Consider the following 13,114-nt stretch of genomic DNA (forward strand, 5'->3'; position numbering starts at 1 on the left):
TGTTTTGAGCTTTAGTAAGGTTTCTTTTACGTATGTAGGTGCCCTTGTATTTGGGGCATAGATATTTAGGATTGAGAGTTCATCTTGGTGGATTTTTCCTTTGATGAATATAAAGTGTCCTTCCTTATCTTTTTGATGACTTTTTAGTTGAAAATTGATTTTATTTGATATTAGAATGGCTACTCCAGCTTGCTTCTTCCAAACCATTTGCTTGGAAAGTTGTTTCCCAGCCTTTCACTCTGAGGTAGTGTCTGTCTTTGTCTCTGAGGTGTGTTTCCTGTAGCAGCAGAATGCAGGGTCCTCGTTGCATATCCAGTTTGCTAATCTATGTCTTTTTATTGGGGAGTTGAGGCCATTGATGTTGAGAGATATTAAGGAATAGTGATTATTGCTTCCTGTTATATTCATATTTGGATGTGAGGTTGTGTTTGTGTGCTTTTCTTCTCTTTGTTTTGTTGCCAAGACGATTAGTTTCTTGCCTCTTCTAGGGTATAGCTTGCCTCCTTATGTTGGGCTTTACCATTTATTATCCTTTGTAGTGCTGGATTTGTAGAAAGATATTGTGTAAATTTGGTTTTGTCATGGAATATCTTGGTTTCTCCATCTATGTTAATTGAGAGTTTTGCAGGATACAGTAACCTGGGCTGGCATTTGTGTTCTCTTAGGGTCTGTATGACATCAGTCCAGGATCTTCTGGCTTTCATAGTTTCTGGCGAAAAGTCTGGTGTGATTCTGATAGGTCTGCTTTTATATGTTACTTGACCTTTTTCCCTTACTGCTTTTAATATTCTTTCTTTATTTTGTGCGTTTAGTGTTTTGACTATTATGTGACGGGAGGTGTTTCTTTTCTGGTCCAATCTATTTGGAGTTCTGTAGGCTTCTTGTATGCCTATGGGTATCTCTTTTTTTAGGTTAGGGAAGTTTTCTTCTATGATTTTGTTGAAGATATGTACTGGTCCTTTGAGCTGGGGAGTCTTCACTCTCTTCTATACCTATTATCCTTAGGTTTTGATCTTCTCATTGAGTCCTGGATTTCCTGTATGTTTTGGACCAGTAGCTTTTTCCGCTTTTACATTATCTTTGACAGTTGAGTCAATGATTTCTATGGAATCTTCTGCTCTGAGATTCTCTCTTCCATCTCTTGTATTCTGTTGGTGAGCTTGTATCTACAGCTCCTTGTCTCTTCTTTTGGTTTCTATATCAGGGTTGTCTCCCTTTGTGTATTTTAATTGCTTCTATTTCCATTTTTAATTCCTTCAACTGTTTGATTGTGTTTTCCTGGAATTCTTTCAGGGATTTTTGTGATTCCTCTCTGTAGGCTTCTACTTGTTTATTTATGTTTTCCTGTGTTTCTCTAAGGGAGTTCTTCATGTCTTTCTTGAAGTCCTCCAGCATCATGATCAAATATGATTTTGAATCTAGATCTTGCTTTTCTGGTGTGTTTGGATATTCCATGCTTGTTTTGGTGGGAGAATTGGGCTCCGATGATGCCATGTAGTCTTGGTTTCTGTTGCTTGTGTTCCTGCGCTTGCCTCTCGCCATCAGATTATCTCTAGTGTTACTTTGTTCTGCTATTTCTGACAGTGGCTAGACTGTCCTATAAGCCTGTGTGTCAGGAGTGCTGTAGACCTGTTTTTCCTGTTTTCTTTCAGCCAGTTATGGGGACAGAGTGTTCTGCTTTTCGTGTGTGTAGTTTTGCCCCTCTACAGGTCTTCAGCTGTTCCTGTGGGCCTGTGTCTTGAGTTCACCAGGCAGGTCACTCGTAGCAGAAAAGTTGGTCTTACCTGTGGTCCCGAGGCTCAAGTTCGCTCGCGGGGTGCTGCCCACGGGCTCTCTGCGGTGGCAGCAACCGGGAAGATCTGCGCTGCCTCTTCCGGGAGCCTCCGTGCACCAGGGTTCCAGATGGCCTCCGGTGTTTTCCTCTGGAATCAGTAATGTGTGCAGAGAGCAGTCTCTTCTGGTTTCACAGGCGTGTCTGCCTCTCTGAAGGTTTAGCTCTCCCTCCCACGGGATTTGGGTGCAGAGAACTGTTTATCCGGTCTGTTTCCTTCAGGTTCCTGCGGTGTCTCAGGCAGGGCTCCTGCCGCTCCTGGGCCCTCCCCCACAGGAAACCAGAGGCCTTGTACAGTTTCCTCTTGGGCCAGGGATGTGGGCAGGGGTGGGCAGTGTTGGTGGTCTCTTCCGCTCTGCAGCCTCAGGAGTGCCCACCTGTCCAGGCGGTGAGGTCTCTCTCCCACGGGTTTTGGGAGCAGAGAGCTGCTGCGGGCCGCAAGAAAAAAATTTAAGGGCACATGCAGGCCCATTTAGTCCCCCATCTCTCTTGGGCCCTTGGAACTGGCCCATGAGAACAAAGGGTTAACAGTCAATTAACAGGCTAGCTAGAGCCCAACCTCACTAATCCCAGCCCACAGCTTCCTACTCCCAAACCCCATGGGAGAGAGAGCTCATCGCCCATACAGGAGGGTACTCCTGAGACTGCAGGGCAGGAGAGACCACTAGTACTGCCCACATCCTTGGCTCAAGAGGAAACTGTATAGGGCCTCTGGGAACAGGATGATAGATAGGGGCACTCAAGCTACTGTCCAGACTGTGCCTGATCTGAAGGGACCCAGTCAAACAGCTCCCTGCACCCAAATCCTGTGGGAGGAAGAGAGAGAACTTCAGAGGGGGCAGACAAGCCTGGGGAGCCAGAGGAGACTACTCTCTGCACACATTTCTGATTTTAGAGGAAAATGCCTAGTGCCATGTGGGCCCCCTGTGAACAGGGACCCAAGAGAAGTGGGGCAGGCACTTCTGGTTGCTGCCCACACAGAGAGCTGAAACCCAGCCACGAGGAGCGAATTCACGCCCGAGACCAAAGGTAAGACCAAATTTTCTGCTCCAAGCGACCTGCCTGATGGACTCAGGACACAGGCACACAGGAACAGCTGAAGACCAGTAGACAGGAAAGACTACATGCTTGAAAGCAGAACACTCTATCCCCATAACTGGCTGAAAGAAAACAGGAAAACAGGTCTACAGCACTCCTGACACACAGGCATATAGGACGGTCTACCCACTGTAAGAAATAGAGGAACAAGGTATCACCAGAGACAACCTGATGGAGAAAGGCAAGCACAGGGAACCAAGTTACAGAAATCAAGACTACATGGCATCATCAGAGCCCAATACTCCCAACAAAACAAACACTGAATATCCAAACACACCAGAAAACCAAGATCTAGATTTAAAATAAGTTTTGATCATGATGATGGAGGACTTCAAGAAAGACATAAAGAACTCCCTTACAGAAATGCAGGAAAACACAAATAAAAAAGGAGAAGCCTATAGAGAGGAAACACAAAAATCCCTGAAAGAATTCCAGGAAAACACAATCAAACAGGTGAAGAAATTAAAAATGGAAATAGAAGCAATTAAAATACACAAAGGGAGACAACCCTGGATATAGAAAACCAAAAGAAGAGACAAGGAGCTGTAGATACAAGCTTCACCAACAGAATACAAGAGATGGAAGAGAGAATCTCAGGAGCAGAAGATTCCATAGAAATCATCGACACAACTGTCAAAGATAATGTAAAAATGAAAAAGCTACTGGTCCCAAACATACAGAAAATCCAGGACACAATGAGAAGATCAAAGTTAAGGATTATAGGTATAGAAGGGAGTGAAGACTCCCAGTTCAAAGGACCAGTAAAAATCTTCAACAAAATCATAGAAGAAAACTTCCCTAACCTAAATAAAGAGATACCCATAAACATATAAGAAGCCTATACAACTCGAAATAGATTGGGAAAAACAACTCCTCCTGTCACATAATAGTCAAAACACCAAATAAACAAATGAAACAAAGAAAGAATATTAAAGGCAGTAAGGGAAGAAGGTCAAGTAACATATAAAGAATTACACCAGACTTCTCACCAGAGACTATGAAAGCCAGAAGATCCTAGACAGATGTCATACAGACCTTAAGAGAACACAAATGCTAGCCCAGGTTACTGTATCCAGCAAAATTCTCAATTAACATAGATGGAGAAACCAAGATACTTCATGACAAAACCAAATTTACACAATATCTTTATAAAAATCCAGCCCTACAAAGGATAATAGATGGTAAAACCCAACACAAGGAGGCAAGCTACACCCTAGAAAAAGCAAGAAACTAATCATCTTGGCAACAAAACAAAGAGAAGAGAGGCACACAAACATAATCTCACATCCAAATACAAATATAACAGGAAGCAACAATCACTATTCCTTAATATCTCTCAACATCAATGGACTCAAATCCCCAATAAAAAGACATAGATTAACAAACTGGATATGCAATGAGGACCCAGCATTCGACTGCCTACAGGAAACTCACCTCAGAGACAAAGACAGACACTACTTCAGAGTGAAAGGCTGGAAAACAACTTTCCAAGCAAATGGTCTGAAGAAGCAAGCTGGAGTAGCAATTCTAATATCAAATAAAATAGATTTTCAAAAAAAGTCATCAAAAAAGATAAGGAAGGACACTTCATATTCGTCAAAGGAAAAGTCCACCAAGATGAACTCTCAATCCTAAATATCTGTGCTCCAAATACAAGGGCACCTACATACATAAAAGAAACCTTACTAAAGTTCAAAGCACACATTGCACCTCACACAATAATAGTAGGAGATTTCAACACTCCACTCTCATCAATGGACAGGTCATGGAAACAGATATTAAACAGAAACATATACAGACTACGAGAAGTCATGAGCCAAATGGACTTAACAGATATTTATAGACATTCTATCCTAAAACAAAAGGATATACCTTCTTCTCACCACCTCATGGTTCTTTCTCCAAAATTGACCATATAATTGGTCATAAAACAGTCCTCAACAGATACAGAAAGATAGATATAATCCCATGTGTCCTATCAGACCACCACGAGCTAAAGCTGGTCTTCAATAACAATAAGGGAAGAACGCGCACATATACATGGAGGATGAACATGGAGGACTTACTGATAACCTGGTCAAGAAAGAAATAAAGAAAAAAATAAAAGACTTCTTAGAATTTAATGAAAATGAAGGTACAACATACCCAAACTTATGGAACACAGTGAAAGTTGTGCTAAGAGGAAAATTCATAGCTCTGAGTGCATGCAGAAAGAAACAGGAGAGAGCAGATATCAGCAGCTTGACAGCACACATAAAAGCTGTAGAATAAGAAGAAGCAAATACACTCAGGAGGAGAAGGCAGGAAATAATCATACTCAGAGCTGAAGTCAACCAAGTAGAAACAAAAAGGACCATAGAAAGTATGAACAGAACCAAAAGTTTTTTCTTTGAGATAATCAACAAGATAGATAAACCCTTAGCCAGACTAATGAGAGGACACAGAGAGTGTGTCCAAATTAACAAAATCAGAAATGAAAAGGGAGACATAACTACAGATTCAGAGGAAATTCAAAACATCATCAGATCTTACTATAAAAGCCTATATTCAACAAAACTTGAAAATCTGCAGGAAATGGACAATTTCCTAGACAGATACCAGGTACCGAAGTTAAATCAGGAACAGATAAACCAGTTAAACAACCCCATAACTTCTAATGAAATAGAGGCAGTCGTTAAAGGTCTCCCAACCAAAAAAGTCCAGGTCCAGATGGGTTCAGTGCAGAATTCTATCAGACCTTCATAAAAGATCTCATACCAATACTATCCAAATTATTCCACAAAATTGAAACAGATAGTGCTACCGAATTCCTTCTATAAAGCCACAATTATTCTTATACCTAAACCACACACACACACACAAAATAGAAAACTTCATACCAATTGCCCTTATGAATACTGACACAAAAGTACTCAATAAAATTCTGGCAAACCAAATCCAAGAGCACATCAAAATAATCATCCACCATGATCAAGTAGGCTTCACTTCATCCCAGGCATGCAGGGATGGCTTAATATATGGAAAACCATCAACGTATTCCATTATATAAGCAAACTGAAAGAACAAAACCGCATGATCATTTAATTAGATGCTGAGAAAGTATTTGACAAAATTCAACACCCCTTCATGATAAAAGTCCTGGAAAGAACAGGAGTTCAAGGCCCATACTTAAACTTAGTAAAAGCCATATGCAGCAAACCAGTAGCCAATATTAAACTAAATGGAGAGAAATTTGAAACAATCCCACTAAAATCAGGGACTGGACAAGGCTGCCCACTCTCTCCATACTTATTTAATATAGTTCTTGAAGTTCTAGCCAGAGCAATCAGACAACAAAAGGAGATCAAGGGGATACAGACTGGAAAAGAAGAAGTCAAAATATCACTATTTGCACATGATATGATAGTATATTTAAGTGATCCCAAAAGTTCCACCAGAGAACTACTAAACCTGATAAACACCTTCAGCAAAGTGGCTGAGTACAAAATTAACTCAAATAAATCAGTACCCTTCCTCTACACAAAAGAAAAACAAGCCGAGAAAGAAATTAGGAAACGACACCCTTTATAATAGTCCCAAATAATATAAAATACCTCGGAGTGACTTTAGCTAGCTAGTGAAAGATCTGTATGATAAGAACTTCAAGTCTTTGAAGAAAGAAATTGAAGAAGATCTCAGAAGATGGATTGTCTTTCTCTTTGTTCTTGAACTTGGACTGTGACTAACGCTAGTTTTGGACATGGAACATACTGAATCTACCCTTTTAAACATCCTAGTTAACCACGGGAGTTAAGTTAGGAAAAGAGGAGAAAACTTATCAGTAGTAGTAAACAAGGCCAGGTTAGTTACTCTCTGCTCCTCCAAATGGCCCACCCTCAGAGTAGAGTGTCCACCCATAGGGATCTTCAACTTGCAGGTGATCAAAGAGGTAGAGGAAAGAGTCTTTAGGCCAGGATCCCTCAAGTACTCAAACCAAGTGCCCTATATAATTACCTAGAAGGATCTAGTGGAGAACTCCCACTCTTGGATAAAAGCTTTGTCTCCAAACTCTTCACAGGTCCTGGCCATGAAGGAGAAGAACCCTGTAGAGACCAATGTGTCTGTAAAGAACTAGGACCCTTCCTCAGCAGATATGCTGCTGTTGGATCTTCCACCCCCTTACTCCCTACCCTGGTCTCAGTTACCATGGCCCCTCCTCAGAGATCTCCTTTGAGTTTTCATCCAACGTCCCTTTACCCTACACTTTCTTAGGCCCCAGCAAGATGGGTAATGGGGAGGGATCCTCAGAACCAGGACCAGCCATGGGGACCTGGAGCAAAAGGGCTACTTCACTTGATACAGCAGTGGTCCTCCCCCTCCAAGTCTATGAGCCCATAGATGAGGATGGCAATCAGGCCATGCAATATTGGCCCTTTCCTTCAGCTGACTTATATAATGGGAATATAACTCCAAGGGGCTGATTAATTTAAGACTATTTTATTTACTCATCAGCCCACCTAGGATGATATCCAACAACTCATGAGCATGCTTTTCATGATCAGAGAGTGAGAGAGGATAATGCAGGAAGCCAGAAAGAATGTACCCTCAGACATGGGAGCACCGTAGATTGACCAGGCTGACATTGACAGATTTTCCCTGACTAGACCTGACTGGAACTACTAATACAGCAGGAGGTAAGGGTCACCTGAAGGTCTACCACAAGACTCTGTTGGCAGGTCTCAAAGGGGTTGCAGGATGACCCACCAATTTGACCAAAGTATGTGAGGTTAAGCAGGGACCAGAAAAGTGACCATCAACCTTTCTAGAGTGGCTCATGGAGACATTCTGCCAATATTCACACTATGACCCCAGCAGCAAGGGTCACAAATCTACTGTGACTTTGGCTTTTATAGACCAGACTAGTAGAGATATCAGAAAAAAACTTCAGAGGCTAGAGGGAATACAGGGACTACAGGATAAGTCATTGAGGGATTTAGTGCAGGTTGCTTAAAAAGTCTACCATAACAGGAAGACAAAGGAGGAGAAAGAGCACACAAAGATAAAGGAAGATACAAAGAGAAGAAGATGAGAGGGAGATACAAAAAGAAAGGTGACAGGAAACTAATTTACTATAAAATCTTGGCTAGAATAGTTAATAGTTAGGGAAAGCAGAGAAGAGAGACTGAACCCATTAAGAAAGGACCTAACAAACAGAATCCAGGGGCAGGAAATACCAGGTCTTGGGAAAAGTGCTCCCAATGGCAAAGGTGTTAGTCCTGGGGGAAAACAGTGACGAGGAGGACAGGACTCAGACCCCTCCCTGAGTCCAGAATAACCTTTAAAGTGGAAGGGAAACCCACCAAATCCTTGGTGAATACTGGGGCCCAACACTCAGTCCTCCAAGATAACATGCCAGTCTCCAGGAAAAAAACCTGTGGGTTCAAGAGGCCACTAAGACTAAACAATATTTGTGGACTACCTGAAGAATTGTAGACCTGAGCGAGGACTGGGTATCCCACTCTTTCATGGTCATGATTGAGTGGCTGACTTCCACCCTACTGTGCCTAACCCCTATACTCTGAATTCTTAGCCACCTTCCAGAATTTGGTACACAATTTTAGACTTGAAAGGTGCTTTCTTCTGCCTTAGTTTGACATCCCAAAGTAAAAAATATTTCGACTTTGAATGGAAAGACCCAGAGGATGGGACCACCAGTCAACTGACATGGACTAGATTCTCCACTGGTTGGCTCAATCTGGCCACCTTGCTGCCTGATCCAGACCTATAGCCACCACATCAGAGTGTCAAATAAGGGCAGAAGCCCATGGGTGGAGGGAAAACCTCTCCAACTGACCAATCAACCCCTGCTGGGATCTGAGGCTACCTTGTCTATAGACAGGAGCAGTTTTCTTCATGAAGGTCAGAGATGAGTGGGTGCTACTGTGGTGAACAACACAAATGCCATCTGGTATAGTTGAATCTCTACTCCCACCCAACCCCAGCACATCAGTACAGATGCCTTGCCCAGAGCTCACATCCATGGAGGTATATACCATGAAGAAAACCACAGAAAATCTTGAATCTCTTGGATGCCATGATGAAGGCTGAAACTGTGAGTATTATTTATTGCCCAGGACATCAGAAGGGAAAAAACTCAGTGACACAGGGCAATAACCAGGTAGATCAGGTGGCACAAGAAGTGGCTATGCAGGAGCCTATTCTGGTTATGGGCCTGCAAGAGACAGCTGCTGGGAATTGGATTAGGCTATGGGATGGTCTCACTTAGAATGTACAGCAGAAGAAAAGGCCCAAATTGCTTAGAAGAAGAAGGATACACTCGAAGGGAAAGCTATACTCCACAGAGAACAACCAAGAGTCACTTTGCCAAATGCACAAATGGACTCATTTAGAGGGTAAGAAGCTTATCCAAGCAGTTAAAGTATATGTAATAGACCTTAGGTTTTTAGCTAGAGAGACAGTAGAACAGTGTAAGTTATGTCAGCAAGTAAATGCTTCTGTAGCCAGGAGCAAACAAGGCAAGAGCCCTAGGGAGTGTGTTGAGAAGTTAACAGAAGTTAAGCCAGGAAAATATGGTTACAAATACCTTCTGGTGTTTGTAGATATTTCCTCTCTTCCTCTAGGCCAGTTAAGGCTTTCCCCACCAAGCAGGAAACAGCTAACGTGGTAGACAAAAAGGTATTAGAAGAAATCTTCCCAAGGTTTGGGGTTCCCAAGGTAATTGGATCAGTCAACAGTCCTGCTTTTGCTTCTGAGGTAAATCAGGGACTGGCAAAGATATTGGGGACTAATTGGAAGCTCCATTGTGTGTACTGTCCCCAGAGCTCAGGACAGGTAGAGAGAATGAACAGAAACCTAAAATAGACCTTAATTAAATTGACCTTGGAGTATGGTGCTGACTGGGTGATGCTCCTTCTCCTGGCCCTGTTCCAATCCCAGCACACCCCTTAGCAGTTAAACCTGACCCCTTTTGAGATCCTGTTTGGTACCCCAACTCCCTTGGTGTCCACTGAACCCTCCCTAGAAGTATCCCTACTCACTGTTAGCAACCTCTTCTTGAGGCTCCAAGCCTTTCAGTCAATACAACATGATATTTGGTCCAAACTGTCTGCCTTATATGCTCCAGGAATACCAGAGACCCCTCATCATTTCTAGACTGGTGTATGGGTGTACGTCCAGAGACATCAGTCACAGTTGTTGGAACCCCAGTGGAAGGGACCCTTCCTGGTAGTATTAACCACTTGTTTTAGTGATCTCAACATATAACATATTTATGATTATTTTTTACTGTTTTCTATATCATCTCTATTACTACTTTTAGTGTTGTATTCGTTTGCTTCTATTATAGGACTCTTTTGGACATGTCTTATATAGTTGTCCTATGAGTAATTCCAACAGTTTTCTTGTTTTCACAGATTTGACATTCCCTTAATTTCTGAGAAGTGGTTTTCTTGCACATATTGTCTTGCTTCTTCACTGTTGACTCAGAATGTATTATCTCATTGTCTTCTTATTCATATGTTATCTACTAAGAAGCAGGTTATTTGTATAATAACAATTTCATAAGGTTTGCAAATGTTGTTTTCTTGTTGGCTTTTTACTTTTTTTGTACAGGGCTTTGACAAGTTGATGAAAATATTCATCAGATAGTGTCGTTTGGGCCAAATTGATAAGCAATCCTATGATGTTCTTGGACCTGGATGTCCCAAACTTTCCAAAAATAAAAGTATATTTTCCACTTACTTTCTTCAAAAGTTTTTCTGTGTGTGTGGGTGTGCGGGTAGGTAGGAGGGTGGTATAGGGGTTATTCTTCCTAAAACAACTCAAAACTCAATGTCTAACTGTTTAAAGTGTCTTTGACGCTTTCTGAATTTTTCATTTGTTTTTCCACTTACTTGACCACGTTAGTTGTTTCATATAACTTACATTCTTGAACTCATTTAACTGACTTGTTGACTCTTTAATATTAAGAGTCAGGGGGAGATGAATGACCCCAGGAGAACAAGTCCCTCTAAATAAACTAATTAAGGGACATAAGAGCTCACAGAGACTGCACAGGGCCTATAATGGTGTATACCAGGCTCTCTCTCTCTCTCTCTCTCTCTCTCTCTCTGTCTCTCTCTGTCTGTCTGTCTGTCTGTCTGTCTCTCTCTCTCTCCCTCTCTCTCTCTCTCTCTCTCTCTCTATATATATATATATATATATATATATATATATATATATATATACTCTTTTTTAAAATTTATTTTATTTATTTACAATCCAGGCATTGTCCAGTTCCATGACTCCCTCCTACAGTTCCCCATTTGATTCCTACTCCCTCTCGCCTCTAAGAAGTTGCTTGTCCCACCTAGACATCCTCAAGTCTTTGCAAGATTAGGTGCATCTTCTTTCTCCCACTGGGACCAGACTAGGAAATCCTATGCTGTGCCAGGGACCAGCCTGAGCATGCTGCCTTGGTGGTGGCTTAGTCTCTGGGAGCTCCCAGGGTTCCAGGTCAATTGATACTCCTGGTCTTCCTATAGAGTTACCTGCTCCTTCAAATTTTCCCCTATTTCCTTCATAGGGAAATTTTCCCCTATTTCCTTCATAGGGGTCCCCAACTTCAGTCCAATGGTTGGGTGTAAATTTCTGCATCTGCATCAGTCAGTAGCTCGGAGGGTCTCTCAGAGGACATTCGTGATAGGCTCCTCTCTGTAAGCACACCATAGAATCAGTAATAGTGTGAGGTCTTTGTAGCCTTCCATGATATAGATTCCAAGTTGTACTGGTCATTGGACAGCCTTTCCTTCAGTCTCTTCTCCATATTTTTTCTGTAGTTCTTTTAGACAGGAACAATTCTGGGCCATAAATTTTGACTGTGGTTTAGTAATGCTGATCCTCCACTTGGGACTCCACTCAGCAGTCTATTGGTAGAAAGTTTCCTGCTCCTTTGAAACCATTTGCTGTTTTGTTGTTTTATAAGATTTGTATCAGTCTGTCATAATTTGTCTATAGGGCAGGTCGACTATGCATTGCTTTTTACACATGATACAGTGGTATGCATGAATGGCCCCAAAAATTCAAACAGTGAACTCCTTTATTCAAGTGATAAGTGGGCTTAGAAAGAACTTATGGAGATAATATCTTTCACCATAGCCACAAATAATATTAAATATCCTGATGCAACTCTAACCAAGTAAATAAAAGACCTGTATGGCAAGAACTTTGAGTCCACTAAGAAAGAAACTGAGGAAGATATCAGAAGATGGAAAGATCTTCCAAGGTCATGGTTCAGTAGAATTAACTGAAGTGGCAGTCTTACAAAAATCAATCTCCAGAATCAATGCAGCTCCCATCAAAATTCCAACACAATTCTTTAAAAATCTTGAAAGAACAATTCTCACCTTCATGTGGAAAAACCAAAAAAAAAAAAAAATCTCAGGATAGCTTAAAGAATCCTGAATAATAAAAAAGCTTCTGGAGGTATCACTATCCCTGGCATCAAGCTGTGCTACAGAGCAATAGCAATTTAAAAATCCTGCATGGTATCGGTATAGAAACAAACAGGAGAATTAATGGAATCGAATTTAAAACCCAGAAATAAGCCTGCACATGCATGCACACTTAATTTTGAACAAGAAGTCAAAAACATACAACGGACAAAGGAGAGCCTCTTCAAAAAAAAAAATCCCACTGGTCTAACTGGATATCAGCATATAAGAAAATGCATATAGATATCACCCTGCATAAAACTCATGAACACGTGGATCAAAGACCTAGGCATAAAACCAATACACAAAATCTAATAGAACAGAAAGTAGGAAAGAGCATTGAACTTGTCAGTACAGGAAACAACTTCCTGGACAGAACACCAATGGGCTCAGTCACTAAGAATTACTAAATGGGACATCATGGAACTGAAAATCTTGTGTAAGTCAAAGGACACTGTCATTTGGAAAATCAACAGCCTATGGATTGGGAAAAGACTTTCACTAACCCTTCATCTGACAGAGGGCTATTATTAAAAATATATAAAGAACCCAAGAATTTTGACACCAAAATAACGAAAAACTCAATTAAAAAATGAAGTACAGGTCTCGGGGCCTCCCCTTGAGCTGCATTCTACTTTGGGCCTGTCCCTGGACATTCTTTTCCTCATGCTCTTCTTCATTTCCATCCCTGCACTACTTTCAGACAGGAAGAATT

The sequence above is a fragment of the Rattus rattus genome, chromosome 11 (genome assembly GCF_011064425.1).
Source record: "Rattus rattus isolate New Zealand chromosome 11, Rrattus_CSIRO_v1, whole genome shotgun sequence".
NCBI lineage: Eukaryota > Metazoa > Chordata > Mammalia > Rodentia > Muridae > Rattus > Rattus rattus.